Source organism: Nicotiana sylvestris, chromosome 7, assembly GCF_000393655.2.
Source record: "Nicotiana sylvestris chromosome 7, ASM39365v2, whole genome shotgun sequence".
NCBI classification, from domain to species: domain Eukaryota; kingdom Viridiplantae; phylum Streptophyta; class Magnoliopsida; order Solanales; family Solanaceae; genus Nicotiana; species Nicotiana sylvestris.
In genome coordinates, this window is record NC_091063.1 from 53251708 (window position 1) to 53268468 (window position 16761).

At 33.9% G+C, this 16761-nt stretch overlaps 1 long non-coding RNA gene across 1 annotated transcript; it reads right to left on the reverse strand.

The window, feature by feature from the left end:
* Positions 1-3339: 3339 nt before the first annotated feature.
* Positions 3340-6054, reverse strand: LOC138872621 (uncharacterized). The gene is made up of 2 exons (XR_011401094.1): positions 5927-6054; positions 3340-3611 (listed from the first exon to the last, which is right to left on the reverse strand). It is a non-coding gene; the product is annotated as an uncharacterized lncRNA (long non-coding RNA).
* Positions 6055-16761: the final 10707 nt, after the last annotated feature.

Sequence of the window (16761 nt, forward strand, 5' to 3'; positions counted from 1 at the left end):
ATTTCTAAGAATATTTGCCCCACTCTTGACTTCGGGGGATTATGAAATATTTTATTTGGTGTGACCGAACCGTAAGGCTGCTTACGTATCTTGAGGTGACAAGGATTAGATCGAACGTAGTTCAAAAACAAAATTGTCTTTTTTTTTCCTTTTCCCTTTTTTTCTTTTCTTTTTCTCTTTTCCCTTTTTTTCTTTTCTTTTTCTCTTTTCCCTTTTTTTCTAGTTCCTAACTCTACTTCTGATTCCAAAAGAGGGGTATGAAACAAAACTAATTAAGGCTCAAAAGGGGTAACAAAAGATAAAAGTGTTTGGGTAGCAAAATAAAATGCCTTCGTCATACCAAACTTTAATAATGCCAAGTACAAACATGCAATCGAAGATAAACAAAGAAACCATATACAACATCTACTGATGGAATCAACACAAACAAAAAGCGCCAATGGGCAATACCTTTGTCCCAATGAATGACTCTGTTTAGTTCGAAATAGATTTGACTCAACCTTTTCTTGATGCGGGGGAATGCATTTTAGCACTGACTAATTTACCTCAAACTGCTCGAGAGACCTTTCCTTATTGTATGCTTCTATTAACCTCTTGATTTTCCAGACTAACTGCCTCAGTTTCACTCAATTTAAGCTTCAGGTTATCTCAAAATGCGTGAATTTTTACTTGTTTCCTCAAATGCATCCTTTTATCATATTCAAAACTGTATCATTGCTTCATGATTAGACTAACTTTCAAGACCAGTCTGAGAATTATGCGTGCATGTCATGTCACTAGATTCAGCATAAAAAGAACTATAAAAGGAAAAGTGACCTAAACAAAACTGACTAGAACTAACAGAAAATATAAGATTGCATTAGATAGATGGTGAACAGGGTTTGAACAAAACAAGCAAAATAGACATGGGTTACAACCCTGGAACAATCCTAGATAACACTAGATGAATTACTACCACTAAACAAACTAGGCAAAATAAGAACAAGAAGGGTTTGAGCCACAAAATAATATCTGGATTACAACCCTGAAATAACCCGAACAACCGAAATGACAACAAAATAAACCACTAAAACTCCTCCCTGGCTAGCCAAGAAAGGAGTGTCTTTCCAATTACCAAGCTCGACATATTAGCCACTGGATTGCATATCAAAATTACTAGGACCTTCACCAATTTCCATCACATTAACCTTAGCAAATAGCTTTTAGGTCCCTTTTGCCAACTCGTCCTTAAGATCAACCTCTGGAACCGAGACTAATAGCGCTGAAAACTTTGCGGTAAGTGGCCCTCTAAGGGATTCAGGACAATTCTCATATTCCTTTTCCACACAAATCATGTCCACCATATGTGTCTCATTATAAACAAGCAATGGACTTTGGCTAGTATCTGCTGCATTTGGATTTTGCACGGTAATGTCACCTTCATCAATAAGCTTCTGGACTGCTCTTTTCAGGTGCCAACACTTTTCTATGTTGTGCCCTGGGGCATTAGAGCAATATGCACACCTTTGAGAAAAATCAAAATTCTTTGGAAAATGTTTCGGCATTTTTATCTGAATCGGCTTCAACATGTCCAATTGCCTCAGCTTTTGAAATAGACTGGCATATGATTCTCCAATAGGAGTGAAAGACTTTTCTCTTTGCTGCTGCCTTCTCATTTTGTACTCCGGCCTTGGTTGGAACCTCTTTCGGGTAAGGGGTTGATATGCTTGTAGAAGTGGGTAAGACATTTGTGGACCGTTGCGGGTTTTGTGGGTGTGGAGCATACATCGGTGCATTATAGATAGAGTACTGGGGAGGTGAGGTATGACTTCGAGGAATTTGTGGAGGAAAGTAGCATTGGGGAGGATTATCTGGAGTATGAGGATATTTATAGGGTCGGTATTGAGGCTGGAAGCATTTAGCAGGAATGCTCACTGAATTCTGTCGTTGGTGGGGGCTCAGCAACATCTTTTCTACCAATCGGAGAACTAACCCGAGCAACTTGTTCGTTCCATCTGAACCAAAGCTCCCTAAATCCTTCCTTCGATTTCTTTCCATCTGAGATAGGGAGGAACAGTCTGGGATAATATCTACATTGTACTGATAGTGCCGAACAAAATCTTGAGCCATGTCACCCTATGCATGCCACTTACTAGTGTCTTGTAGGGTGTACCACTCCAGAGCTGCTCCACTTAGACTCTGACTGAAATACGCCATCAATACTTCATCTTTCCCGCAAAAACTTCTTATTTCACTGCAATAACCTATCAGATGGGCTACTAGATCTCCACGCCTATCATATAAATTAAGCTTTGGCATTTTAGACCTTTTCAACTTTCTGGATATCTCATCCTGCTCCACTATCTTAGCAGGCTTTGCAGTCTCACCGGGAGGCCCAAAATGAGGACCATAAGAGTATGGACACGAAACCTTGAAAATTGGTTCTAGAGCATAGTGTTGGACATCCGGGACTTTGAACACAGTCTCGCTGGAGGATCGAGGAAGAGTGGCTGGTGGATGCGCTACAAGAACACGAGTGGTCAAATGAGCGGGATAGGATGTGCTTTTGAGGGGTGGAGTGTGAAAAGGTTGTGGGGTGATATCAATAGTAGTGGGGACCTGGGCTTGTGATAGTGGTGGGATAGTTGCAGGGTTTTCAGTGTAGTTAGTGGGGAATGAAGGTGGAGGATACCTCCTAATCCAAGATTGATACATTTCTGTCATCTACTGTTTCAACCTTTGGACCTTATCTTTCAATTCAGACTCCGACTCCACAAACTCCCTTGGTGGGTCTACAACCCCAGTGTCTGTTTCCTTGCTAGCCATGGCTACCTTGCTCTTTGACCTTATGTTGTAGAGATGACTTGCCAAAATGCCACAAACTAACCACCCTCTGTTATGATAACAATGAAAGTAACAAAAGAGAGCAAAACAAAGGCAACATTTTAGCGTTAGAGCATTTATCAAATAGAAATATCACATTGCGTACAATGCCCCTAGCAACAACTAACGGTTCTAGAATGGCTTCGAGGGTCAAAATATCATTTGGCATCATTCCAATTTCACTATTCTTGCCCCATTTCCTTCTTCATTTTCCTTTCTAACACTGCTTAGTTTTTCATTTCTTTCCCCTCTTTTCTTTCTGATTATTGCTCTTTTCTTTCCTCTCATTTCTCATGTCCCACAATTTCATTCTCTTTTTCTCTTTTTCTTTTTCTGTTTTCTTTTTCTTCTTTTTTTTTTGTTTTTTTTGTTTTGTTTTTAAATGATAACTCGATCGAACCCTATGTAGGTTTCCTACATATCATGTCCCTTATAAATCAGATCAAACGTAGTTTTGGAAAAGTAATGGATAAAATAAACTAAGAAACAAAAATCTTTTTGAATCTTTCATTTATAATTTTTTTTGTTTTTTTTTCAAATACAAAACAGGAAGTACTATAACAAAAGACTCGAAAATCTTAACTAGACTGACAGACTCGATACTACTGTACAAGACTAATAATTAAAAGACAACATAAAATAGACTAAAAAATAAAACGTTTCCTCAAGCAGCTCGTGCATGTAATGGTCTTGACTAGAATGGTCCTGGGGTATTTGTCATGCTCGAGTCCTGGTACATGGATCCACACCTGAATGAGAAAAATAAGACCAAATAGATCAGTGACTCAAGACACTATGCGACACCATAACACCTCCTATTGGACACACGCAAGACATGACTGGGCTACTTTTGCAAAATTAACCTATGTGGCCAATGATGACTATTAGTGCAAACTCAACAAAGGTGACCTCAAAGACGTGGAAATACCTCACTAAGGCTTAAATGGATTCAACTCCCATTTTATGTTGGCCAGAAGTGACCCATTTTGCAAAAACGATCGATATGGCCAGAAGTGACTAAAGATGCAAACTCAATAAGGACGTGCCTTAAAGTAATATGACTCATAGTTGTGAACTCAAGATCCTAAGACATAGGTAATTGAACCACTTTATGAAAATGACCCCATTTTGCAAGAATGGCCGGTGTGGCCAAAAGTGGCTAGACGTGCGATTTGGCTAAGACACCGCAAAGCTAAGAACATAAGATACTAGGAAGACCGGACCTTATGTGGGTTGCCTACGTATCTCGCCCCGAAAGTCGAGAATCAGGTTCGCGTAGTTCAGGAAGATTGGATATGGGAGAAAGCTTAAAAATGACACTAATTTGGAAAAAATATTTTTTTTTGTCTTTTTGGAAAATGATGGAAAATGTAAAATCTTTTAGAATTTTTTCTTTCTCTTTTTTTTTTTTGAATTTTTGGGAAATAATGGAAAAGTGTAAAATATTTTTGGATTTTTTTTTTGAATTTTTGGAAAATAATGGGAAAGTGTAAAATCTTTTTGGATTTTTAAATTTTTTTTTTTTTTGAAAAAGTAGTGAAAGAAAAATATAACTGGGCCCTACTTGCTTCTTCTATCACCCTTCTTTCCCAAGCACCAATCTGTCAAATGACCTTTTTACCCTCAAATATGCAACATGTATCACATAGGGATGATTGAATGTATTTTTGGGTCACGCGCCCATTTTGATAAAATTTGGATAGGCTTCCTACAAAGGGATACGGTACCTGGGACCGAGCCCTGCTAGGTCTAAATGATATGATGCAAATAAAAATGACCTAAAGACTGACCTAAGTTTGGGGTTCACTAACAAGGCAATTCGGGGGAGCGTATGGTCGATGGTGGCTGCTCAAGCTTTCCACCCACTCCATACGTCCGATGCCCCCCCCCTAAATTAAGGGTGACTTTCGTGCACGCGACGCGTACTCCGAGACTTGTTGTAGAAAGAAGACCCATGATTATGCAAATGATGACAGTTTATAAAGCAGTAACACGTTAAGAAAAGCAATAAACAAATAACCAACAAAACAAGGAAATAAGACAAACAAAGCAAACAAAGAAAACAAACACCTCAATCGAATATCCTAAAAGCCAACAAGATCAAGTACGAACATGCAAGTCCCAAGCAGAGTCGCCAGAGCTGTCACACCCCTTTTTTAACCAATTTCACTAACCCTCTTAAATTAATAAAAAGATTTGTAAAACTCAAAAGGGTTTTTAATTAAAAAGTGACAAAATTGTGTTCAAAAGAAAATAACTCAGAGTTGCTACCTGACTTTGATTTAAGTGTGTCAGGTCAACGTTTTTTTTAAAAATAATTTCTCTTTTAAAACACTTCGGACTCCAAACTAAGTCTACACCAGAGATTTGGATAAGGAGATTCATTTGACTCGGGGAGAAGGTGTTAGGTATTCCCCAAGTCCCGTAACTAGTACGGTTGCACACTCAATCTTGTTGGCTTTAAAGGATATTTCTAATTGAGGTAAAAGCACATAAAAAAAATAAACAATCAAAAGGAAGTTCAAGGTTGTCCCCACCCAATAAAATAAAACAAGAATAATAGTACTACGGGTTTTGCTCTCGGCCTCCAAATACAAATACTTCGGGGTATACCCGGATAAAATATATATACAAATCCTTCAAGTCATTTCCCGGATAAATTTAACTAAGGGAACGACCTCTCACCTCAAAACTAACAAAATCCTAAGGCTTGCTTATCCAAATGATGTCGGCCTATGCATGCTCCCGGCGAAAATGTAATAAAGCAATTCTTACTTTTAATTCCCGAACCCCACGACACACTTTGATACTCTAAAATTTTGCATAGATGTTTTACGTCATTTTTTAAGTTACACTCTAGCGAATACTCTTTATGTTATAATAGCACCCAACACTTAATTCAAACAAGTTGTAATTTAAGACTCTAAATCTTATTGTAGAACTCAAACCAAACAAACAGAAACATTTTTCACATCTGGCATGAAAGTCAACAGAGAATTCATAACAAGCAATTCAACACTAAGTTATTGAAATATCAACTAAAAGAAGTGGGATGAGATCAGACCTTGATAACAAGAAAACAGAAATAGTTTCGAACAAAGAACCGCGACCAAGATTCGACAACGGACCTTGAATTGGTACCGAAAAACTCGAAACCCAAATACGACCTCAATCAAACTCCATGAGCCGAGATCAAAACAGAAGTCGAAATTTTCTGTATGAGTGAACTCAAACAGAAGCTTAGAAGAACAAAATCAGATTCAAAATCAAAACGCCCCGTCTTCTTTTCCTCCGTTCTATTTTGCTGCTACTGTCCCGTCCGTTCCTCTTTTTATTTCATCTATGTGTCGTGTGTGGCAGAAGCGTGGAGGCCGAAGGTGGAAATGGCTGGGCCGTTTTTATCTTTGGAGAGGAGGAGGTTTTAGGTTGTTTGGCTGATATTTCGGCGATTTTGAGAGATGAAGAAGATGGGGTCGCGGCAGAAGCTTAGTGGTGAGAGTGTGGTGGTCGGCGGGTCTGGTGAGGTGAAAGGCGGCTGTGTTCGAAGTTCAGGGGTGGTCTGGTTGGTTTCCGGCGGGTCTTGGGCGGCGACGGTGAGCAGCTCGTGGTGTTAGGTTGTTGATGTTCAGAAGAAGAAGAAGGTTCCCCTAGGGTTTTTTGGTCTTGTTTCCAATAGGGTTCAGCTAGGGTGTAGAAGAAGATCTTTTGGGTTAGGGTGTAAGGGTTTAGGAGGAATGGGAAGTGGGTTAAAGCCCGTTTGGGTTAGCTGAATTTAAGTAGCTTTTAAGCAGTAAATACTTAAAAGCACTTTTTAAGTGTTGGAGCTGAATTTATAATTAATCAGTTACATATTTGGATAAAAGAGCTGGAGCTGAAAATAAGCAACTGATGTGTTTGATAAAAAGTGCTGAAAAGTTCTTTTTCTGTTAAGATGATTGAAATACCCTTAAAAGTATTAAGCGAAAAATAAGTTTGTTATTGCAATATTTTAAGTTTTAAATTAATTCAAACACAAATTAAGTTATGTCTCAATTAACTTTACGTTATAGATTGTTTTGATAAGATTATTTTTAATAAATATAAATTATTTTATAAAGTATTTTTAAAAAAGCATTACGTTTATTTTCGAAATATACAATAAATTAGAGTCGTCTCAGCAACACAACTTGAAATTTGCTACATAAAATCCAAACAAAGAAAGGCATCCACAATGGCAATATTGTCACTACCCTATCAAGACACCTGGATTGAATCAAATCACTCAATTACTCCATTATTCCATAACCAAAATATCTAGAGTTGTATCTATACCTAGTAAAATGTCCAAAACAAAATTGGAAATAGCTAATGTAAGCGTTCAACATATTGACAAATATCATCAGCAATCACGTCATGAGTAGCCATTCAAATGTTATCACTTTGATTTTTCACATTTTTTACGTTTACACTATTAGCCCCCAGAGATGTGCCAACATCATGCTCAACAGATGGAATATATCTCTCATCCTCATCTGCTCGAAATGCATCATCCACCTTACATTTCTTTCTAATATAATTATGAATGGCCATAGTAGCAATGACGATATCCCTCTGGATATCAATGTCGTAATAATGCATATCTCACAAAATAGACCACCTCGCTTTCCATACCCCAAATGTACGCTCCACAATATTTCTACATGAAGAATGCAAATAATTAATTTTTTCTTTCCTTCCTCTTGGTGCTCGCACTTGTCGTGTCGCACCTCGACGAAAATCTACTAGGTGGTATCTCACATCAACCCCTTTATATGGAGCCATATATCCCTTCATATGTGGATACCCTGCATCAACTAGGTAATATTTGTTTCCCAATGGGTGTGGAAAGTTAAGTTCTAATCTACGAAGGGCCTGACCAAATATACGACTGTCATGAGCTGCTCTTTCCCACCCAACCCATGCAAATGTAAAACACATATTAAAGTCGACAACAGCAAGAATAGTTTGAGTTGGATAACCTTTACGGCCTATATAAGGTATCTCTTGGCCCTGCGGTAATCTTGCTTTCACATGTGTACCATCAAGTGCTCCAATACAATCCTGTAAATATTTAAATACAAAAATATAATATAAGTTTGCAATATTAAATTTTTTAGCTATAATGTAAAACTAGTTATTTAAAATTATTACTTACTTTAAAGAAAGGGAGATATCGTCGATTATATGGCTTATGATCTCCTACACCATCATTATAATTTAAATGCGGTTTAATAATATCTCTGGCCAGCTCACCAATGGACTTTATGAAAGTGCCTATGAATTGTGCCTTTCTCCTGAGGGTTGAAATACTCCTGTATCAATCGATTTCCGGCACCATGTGCACAAATCATAAGAAACATGCCTAGCTTCTCGTACACAGACATTTCACGTGTGGGTTGAAGATCATAGTTGTCTGTTAAATCTTGGCATAAATCAATAAATACTGACTTTCTCAATCGAAAATTCTCATAGCAATGCGTCTCATTTCCATGTAATATTTCTTGAATAAAAATATATCCGGTGCGCTTAGATGTACGACAAGGTACCTTGCATATGTATTTCTCGTAATACATCAATATACACTTACCTGTTATTACACATAGTGCATTCCATTCCTTTTCGTCTTGCTCATTTTGAAGTTTCTCTATTTCTTCTTGCATTTCATCTTCTTTCTCTCCATCATCTAGCAGATCATTTGGATAACAGGATACAAAGTTGCTAATGTCCCAATCACTTAGATGATTGGATATCACATTATTAATATCCTAATTTTTCATTTAACTGAAAATAAAATAATAAAAAAGGTAACCATGGGCAATAGCAAAATAAAAAAGAAACAATTTATTTAATAAAATATTACAATAAAAAGTGTTTAAACCAACAATCATAAAGTCTAAACATGAAAGAGTAAGAAAATTAACCATGAAAGTACATAGTTCGAGTTCTAAATGAAACAATCAAATAGCTAGTTTTAGAAATACTAATGCAATATGCATAACATATTATTGCTACTTCTTCAAGTATGATTGATAGATATACTCCAACCAAGATTTTCGACCTTCATTAGTATGTAGCTTGAAAAATATCTCTCGTGTCTCTTTCTTAACAAGTAGGTTTAAAGAGAAGTTGAAAATTTCGCTCCTCTCAGAAATGCCAGGAATAGTTACCTACAAGTTAATACACTTCTCGATAGTGGCCTCTGATGCTGCAAGAGATGTAGCGCTACTTTTGTTGGACACCATCTCAAGTAGGGAGTGTATATCATATTTTAGTGGTACAACACCATACTTTGCCTTACTTTTTTTCCCTTGACTAGTAGTGTCAACTCCATCAATTGACTTTTCTTTTTTTAGTGATGGCTCGGAAAATCTAATAGAATGTACATGTTGAGTTCTTTGCAAGATTTTAATTAGGGCTAAAATTTTAAATAATTGAGCTAGGAAAAGGCTAAAAATTTAATTTACTTCTAAAAATACTTATAAGAATATACAAGTAAAACTAAAAATTAAAGTAGAAATTATTATAATAAACTATTATATTTAAAATAGAACTAAAAATTAAAGTTGAAACTATTTTTGGTATTTTCAAAGATTATATTAAAATAAAATAGGTTCAAAGTAAAATATCTTTCTAAAAATATCTAATACGTGAATTAAATAAAGAAATATGGACAATTTTTTGTATTTTTTAATTTTGTGATAAAAATAATGTAAAAGAGTCAAACTTGATTGAAATAACTATATTAGACTTAAACTAAGTATTTAAATGCTAAAATATGTAAAATCTTGGGGAGAGCCAAAAATCACATGTCTACAATTATGTATGTTTCCTTCTAATGCTTTGGTTGCTCTGCCATAACCAGAACTTTCGTTGTCGATATTGATATCCTTTTTGAGTACAATACTGTTGTTCATGCAAGAAGATATATTGCGATAAATATAGTCTAATATTTAGGATGTTTGTCCTTGTGCTTTATTTATTGTAATTGCAAAACATAAACATACTGAAAATTATTTTCACATAAATTTAAGAGGATATTCTTTAGTTTCTGAAGACGAAAGTTGAATTCGGAGATAACACATACTTATAAGCATATTGACCGGTATAATAATTCTTGTATGTATGACGTTATTGTCAAAACTTTTATATGACATATGTGTGCTATTACATAACCTATTTGGTGGATTTAAGTGTTTAGTAGCATGACAAGCATATTTTTCTTTAAAAGCAATCTATATACAATGAAAAATCAGTTTTAACTTAGTCTATTGTATATACGGTGACACTAACATGCATAAAAAATAACCAACTTGACAACAAATATGTATGGTAGAAGGTCATTTGGTATTAAGTATTTTTCTTGATAGTAATTGTTGGTATCATCTTCTGTTGGGTCAAAAATTGAAAAACATTTCGTTTTTACCATGAAAGTTAACAATCAACCTTTTATTTAGTTGATCAACATATTCATTTTTGCTAGCTAAGATATCTCTTTAATCTCTATCATGTAATTTGCACGAATTATGTTTTAATATAATGATGGAAATATTTCCCTATTAAGTGCATTACTCTTACCATTGGAGTTGATAACAAAGTATTCTAGAAGAACAAAATTATCTTTTATTGGATACTTTTTCGTTTCCAACGGGAAGTAAGAAGCCATTGAATGTTGGATATGTTCATATATATATATATATATATATATATATATATATATATATATATATATATATATATATATATATATCTTGTCAGTTGAATCTTTTTTATTTGAGTCCATAAGTATACTTTTGGCAAGTTAGCTTTTACAGTCTCTACTTTCGTCGATTTTAAAACTACTGGTAGTACTTGAAAGAAATCACCTCCCAAACCATTATTTTTCTGCCGAATTGTTCATTGATATCTAATATATCTCTAAACTCTAGTCAATTATTTCGATCAGTTGACGCTTAGCTGTAAGCGCTTCATCCTATATTATCAATTTTGTTTTCCTTATAAATTTAGTATCATTGTGCTGCTTTGATATATTTGTGATGGTTATTTTAGTTCTTTGAAGAGGTATATCAAATGTAAAGTGACTTGTATGATCTCATAATAAAATCGATGTTGGTACACCACTTATTATTATTGCTAACAGTATCATGTCTCTTGATCTAATATTTGCAAGTAATGCATGACATAAGAATATTATTTCGATTCTGCTGGAGGCATCTATAAAAGATAATCCCGCTATAGCTGAGTCGACTCTTTAAAATATTGTCTTGAAAGTTTGTTTTTATTCAGGATTTAGTTTTGATTGTGCTTCCTCAGACACTTTTAATGACCTTTTGATTCTTAATACTATAATGAACCTTATTTTACTTTGTGTTCTAATTTTTTTAATGTCTAACGCTATTTCTATGGAATAAATTTATGTACCCTAAGATTTTTTTTTTAACTTGAAAAATTGTTTTACTGAATGAATTTAAAAAATAATTGAATTGGACCTCTTACTAAATAATTAATTGAAAGATTAAATTATTGGATCTTAACATAAAAAATAGTTTATTTAATGTTGATTCAAATTCTTATTATTATTACATCTCTTGTTTTGAATATTTAACCATAATTATAATTTTATTCATCATAATTTTTTTTCAAAGAGTAAAAAGATCGATCTAACATTTCACTTTTAGATCTTTATGTTTGCAAAATTATTATTGGTATTAATTCTTATTAACTATTTTTCTTTCTCTTTCTCGTACATTTATATTCTTAAATATATTTTAGTTATTGTTTTAATAATTGGGTATATTTTTCAATATTACCCAAAAAATTGATAATAATAAAATATTATTTGAGTAACAAATCAGTTCAAATATAATATAAAAAGATATTATCGTGGGAATATTTTTTTTCTTAATTTTAACGCTTTATTCAATTCATTTAACATTACTTCTATTTTTTTGGGTATTAGACATTATAGAGTGGTAATATATTGCCAATATGGAGGATTCTTATAAAATTAATTTTATTAAATCTTCCTACATATTTTTAATAAGAATTTAATAGGAAATATTTTATTAATTTTAAAATCTTAAATTTTTATTAAACAAATTCATATAGAAGGTATTGTAGTCCAAACAAATAGGTTATTACTGATGTCTTTTCTCTATGAATCTTCTGTTTAATAGTTTAGGAATATTTTGGTTTATCAATATTGTATTTGTGCTTTTCTAATAATATATAGGCGCTTTTTTTTTTTAAAAATGAATTTGAACAATATAATACATTCTCAAATTAAATTAGTAATAGGACAATATAATACGTTTTCAAATTAAATTAGTAATAAAAAGCTTTAAGAAGTATATCCTAAACATAATGGGATTACATGGCTAAAAATACGTCTCAATCCCGAAATTACTAATAGAAAATTTAACATGTTTCTAGAGGTATTAGGTTTACATGCTAACATATAGTATTATATGTCTATGCCCTGAAGTAATTATACTATAATAAGATTTCTAAAAGTAATCATGTAGGATTCTTAACGTGTAGTATTATGCCCAATAATTAATAGGATTATAAGGTTAAATATCTAGAATTCCTATTATGTCCTTGTATTGTGAATTATTATGGTTAATATTACTTATAAGTTTATTTTTGTAAACCAACATTGTATTCATACTTTTATAATAATATAAATATAGAACAGATATAGAAGATATAGATATAGATATAGATAGATAGATAGATAAATATAAATATAACATGTCATTGTTTTATTTTTATATTCTATAGCAAAATAGATCAAGTGGCAAGTGCATGATACACAATTTAATGCCTATTATACTTAAAAATTGTATTTACCATAAGTCCTCTTTTTAGTGATTTTATTTTTTATTTTAGGATATGCAATTCTCTAGAGACTTAATTTTTTCCAATTTAATGTGCACTTTTGATTTTAAAAATTTTGAAGCGAAGTTTTACAACATATATTATGTTGACTTTTTGTGTCACTTTGAGTGGGAGGAACATTGTCATCTGAAAGGTAGCCAAATCTTTTTCTAATTCAAAGTTCTTATTCGTATGTCCTTCAAAATATATGATCTACGTGAAAATTTGAGGGACATTTTCAAATATAAATATATTAGTATGAGCTAAACCAAGATTGCAGTTTTTTTTAATGAATTTGAAGTCCTAAAAACTCCAACCGAAATTTATGGGAAAAGTAAATTCAATATTTTAGGAATATTTTTGTACACTAATACATTGAGATGTCCTTAAACTAATAAGATTACAAGGCTAATATTTAGAATTCCAGTTATATCCTTTCATTATGAGTTAGTATGCTCAATATTATAAGGTTATTTTTTAAACTAATATTTTATTCATACTTTTATAATAATATAGATATAGATATAGATAGTAAGTGATTACAGTCTAAAAATACCTCTTAACTTTTAATCCCTCCATTGACTTTTACTTGTCAACTATGCTAAAAATACATTTTCACTTTTACTTGTCCACTGTACTAAATTAATAAAAAGAGAAACTTTTTTTCCTGTTTTACCTTTATCATTAACTACTCATTCCCCAAATCATTCCCCAAGACTTTTGAGAATATTATCATTATTATGGGTGAAATTGTAAAATCTATACTTCATTTATTTTTTCTTAAAATGAGCGAAAAGTTAAAAGTGGACAAGTAAAAATAAACGGATAAAATATATACTAGTGTAAAATTTTTCTATCCACATTGAAGTTAAAAGGGTAAAAAAGAGGGAGAATCACAGTTCTTAGAAACAACACCTATTTGTAAAAAGAGGGAAAGGGAAATTAAAAAGATCATAATTAATAAGTAATTGGTGCTCATAATTTTCTTCGTAACAAGGAGGGAATTATGGGGGAATTATGGATGACGTTAAGCTCCATATTAATAGCTCCACATTATGTCACGACCCCAACCCCAGTCATGATGGCGCCCAACACACTGCTAGACAAGCCCGACCATTCAACAATATTATCCCAAATTCTTATTCAGATTATAGATAAATATCACATAGAATTTACTAAGTCATTACATACAAGTGCATAATTAATAATAAAATCTGCAGAAGTTCAATTAAAATACCACACCATAACCCAATAGAATCCGGTGTCACGAATATGAGCCTCTAATACAGAATATCCACCTATTACAAGTCTGTCTAGAATAAATGCGGAATAAAAGATAGAGATAGAGGGGAGAGATCAAGGCTGCGAATGCCATGCAGCTACCTCAATACTCCCGGTTACTGCTGTTCAGCTAAACAAATCCTCACTCAGCCTGTGGTGTACGTGGATCTGCACGCAAGGTGCAAGGAGTAATGTAAGTACTCTGACCCAGTGAGTAAGAAACTTAAATAAAGGCTGAGAATAAGAAATCATGGAAAAAAAATACCAAGTAAACTATAACTAGCAGTTTAGAACAACAAATAGTGAAGCAATAAGTCAATTAAATCAGAGTACTAAATAGTGAGACATGTATAACCGATAAAAACAAATGCATGAGTGCAATGCAATGCATATGATAGTACACTCTAGTACCCACTGCGGCATGCAGCCCGAGCCATACATTTATTTATCGTCGATGGCGCTCACTGGGGGTGTGTACAGACTCCAGAGGGGCTCCTACAGCCCAAGCGCAATATCAAGCCATCTCGTGGCATCAAATCTAGGCCCTCGGCCTCATATCAATCTCAGTATAATCAACCAGGCTCTCGGCCTCAATATCAATGTACTCAACCAGGCTCTCAGCCTCAATATCAATGTAATACTACTGCGGCGTGCAACCCGATCCATGCTCAGTCCAAAAACAATCATAAGCCCCTTGGGCATTTGTAAAACAGTAGTTCTCAGCCCGAAATATCATTTAGAAATATCATTTAAGTTTTTAAATCTTAGAAAGATGGCTGAGTTTGCAAAACAGTATTTAAAACCTTGGACTGAGGTCAAATGATATGCAAAATATGCGAAAGCAGTGATATCAATCCCTGAAGGATTCAAATAATTGGCAAGAAGCCCAAATGTAACAATTAAATCTAAGTAAGGATGATTCTCAATTTAGTTCAAGTAGAAAACACGGTACAAACATCTCTCGGGACGGACCAAGTCACAATCCCCAATGGTGCTCTACCCCACGCCCGTTATCTGGCGTGCAAGTCACCTCATTATAGCGTTACGATGTGAAATTCCGGGGTTTCAAACCCTCAGGACATCATTTACATCAATTACTCACCTCGAACCGGCTAATTTTCTAGCTCGTGATGCCTTTGCCCCTTATTGACCTTTGAATGCCTCGAATCTAGCCATAACGATTCGATTCAGTTAATAAAAATTATAGGAATTAATTCCATATAGAATTCTACATTTTCAATCAAAAATCCGAAATTACACTCAAAATTCGCCCGTGAGGCCCACGTCTCGGAATCCGGCAAAACTCATAAAATACGACAACCCATTCCGATACGAGTTCAACCATACCAAAATTATCAAATTCCGACAACAACTCGACCTCCAAATCTTAATTTTTTATTTTTGAAAAGTTTTGCAAAAATTCCAATTTCTTCCATTTAAATCCGAATTAAACGATGAATATAACCATGTATTTATGAAATATAATCACTTTCGGATATAGAACACTTACCCCAAATGTTTCCCTTGAAAAATCTGTTGAAAATCGCTTTTCCCAAGCTCTACAATCGTCACAAATGAATAAAAATAGCTAATTCTCGAATATAAGCTATTTTACAGGCAAGTCGCATCTATGAAATGCGACTTGTTCATTACTTCTCTTTCCAACATGTATAAATATGACTACTGATATACACTGTGATGCTTGATATTTCAAATAAAGTTCATTTCATCCATTTTTGGGTCTTCATTAAGAATTTGTACTGGCTCTTTCACAAGGTAAACTCTGCTTACAGAGATATTGCTTACCCCCAAGCAATAGAAGTAAAACCTCTAAGTATTAATGAGGTAGAAATTGAAGTAGCAGATGTGTCATCTAAATCTTTAGGAATTTATAGTTGATTCTTTCCTCAAAAAACCGCCTTATTTTTTCTCTAAAATATGCTTTCTAATTGCAGGAAGTATCTACCTTTTTCAGATCTTTTGCTACTTGTTCATAGATGAATAGTAAAATTGTAGTGTCCATCTTTTCTATGATCTTTTGCTACGGAAAAAGAAATTCTTTTGGGTTCACATATGAATGGTAAAGTCTTATTCCCCTTCCCATTTATATTTGTGTCTATTTTGTAAGTTAATGCAATGAACTTTTGAATGTAAATGGATCTTTATGTGTATTGTCTTTATTCCTGATACATTCAGTTTATTAGGGTTAGTCACGTGCACTGAGAAGGGTTGAGTTCCGTAATAGCGACACTCTTCACGAGAAACACCTTTTTAGGATCTCTGTAACACTCAACACGCAGAATCACCTTTTCACAAGGTTTGGTTTTCCTGCTTCGCTCCAACTCGAGAAATTGAAACTCTCTACAGTTCTCCTTCTCCTTCTCTGCTTTGAAGTGTCATCTACTAACTTCTGGTAAGTTTGTCAAATCTCTCTTCTTCTCCTTCTTCTTTTTTTTTTTTTACTTTTTTAGTGCTGGATCTGTCTACTTTTTCTGACACGGCCCCTCGGGGGTCGTGATGGAGCCTACTAATATGATCTAGGCAAGCCAAACCTTTAACTACTTATCTCATTATCCAATTATTTCTGGTTAACAATTATAATAACATGATAACATCGGGAATTCAAATTTAAGCGGAAGACAACAATAAAGTATATGAAAACTGTATCTATTACAAATACTTAAGCCTTAACCACCCAAAACCTGGTGTCACAGTGTCACAGAC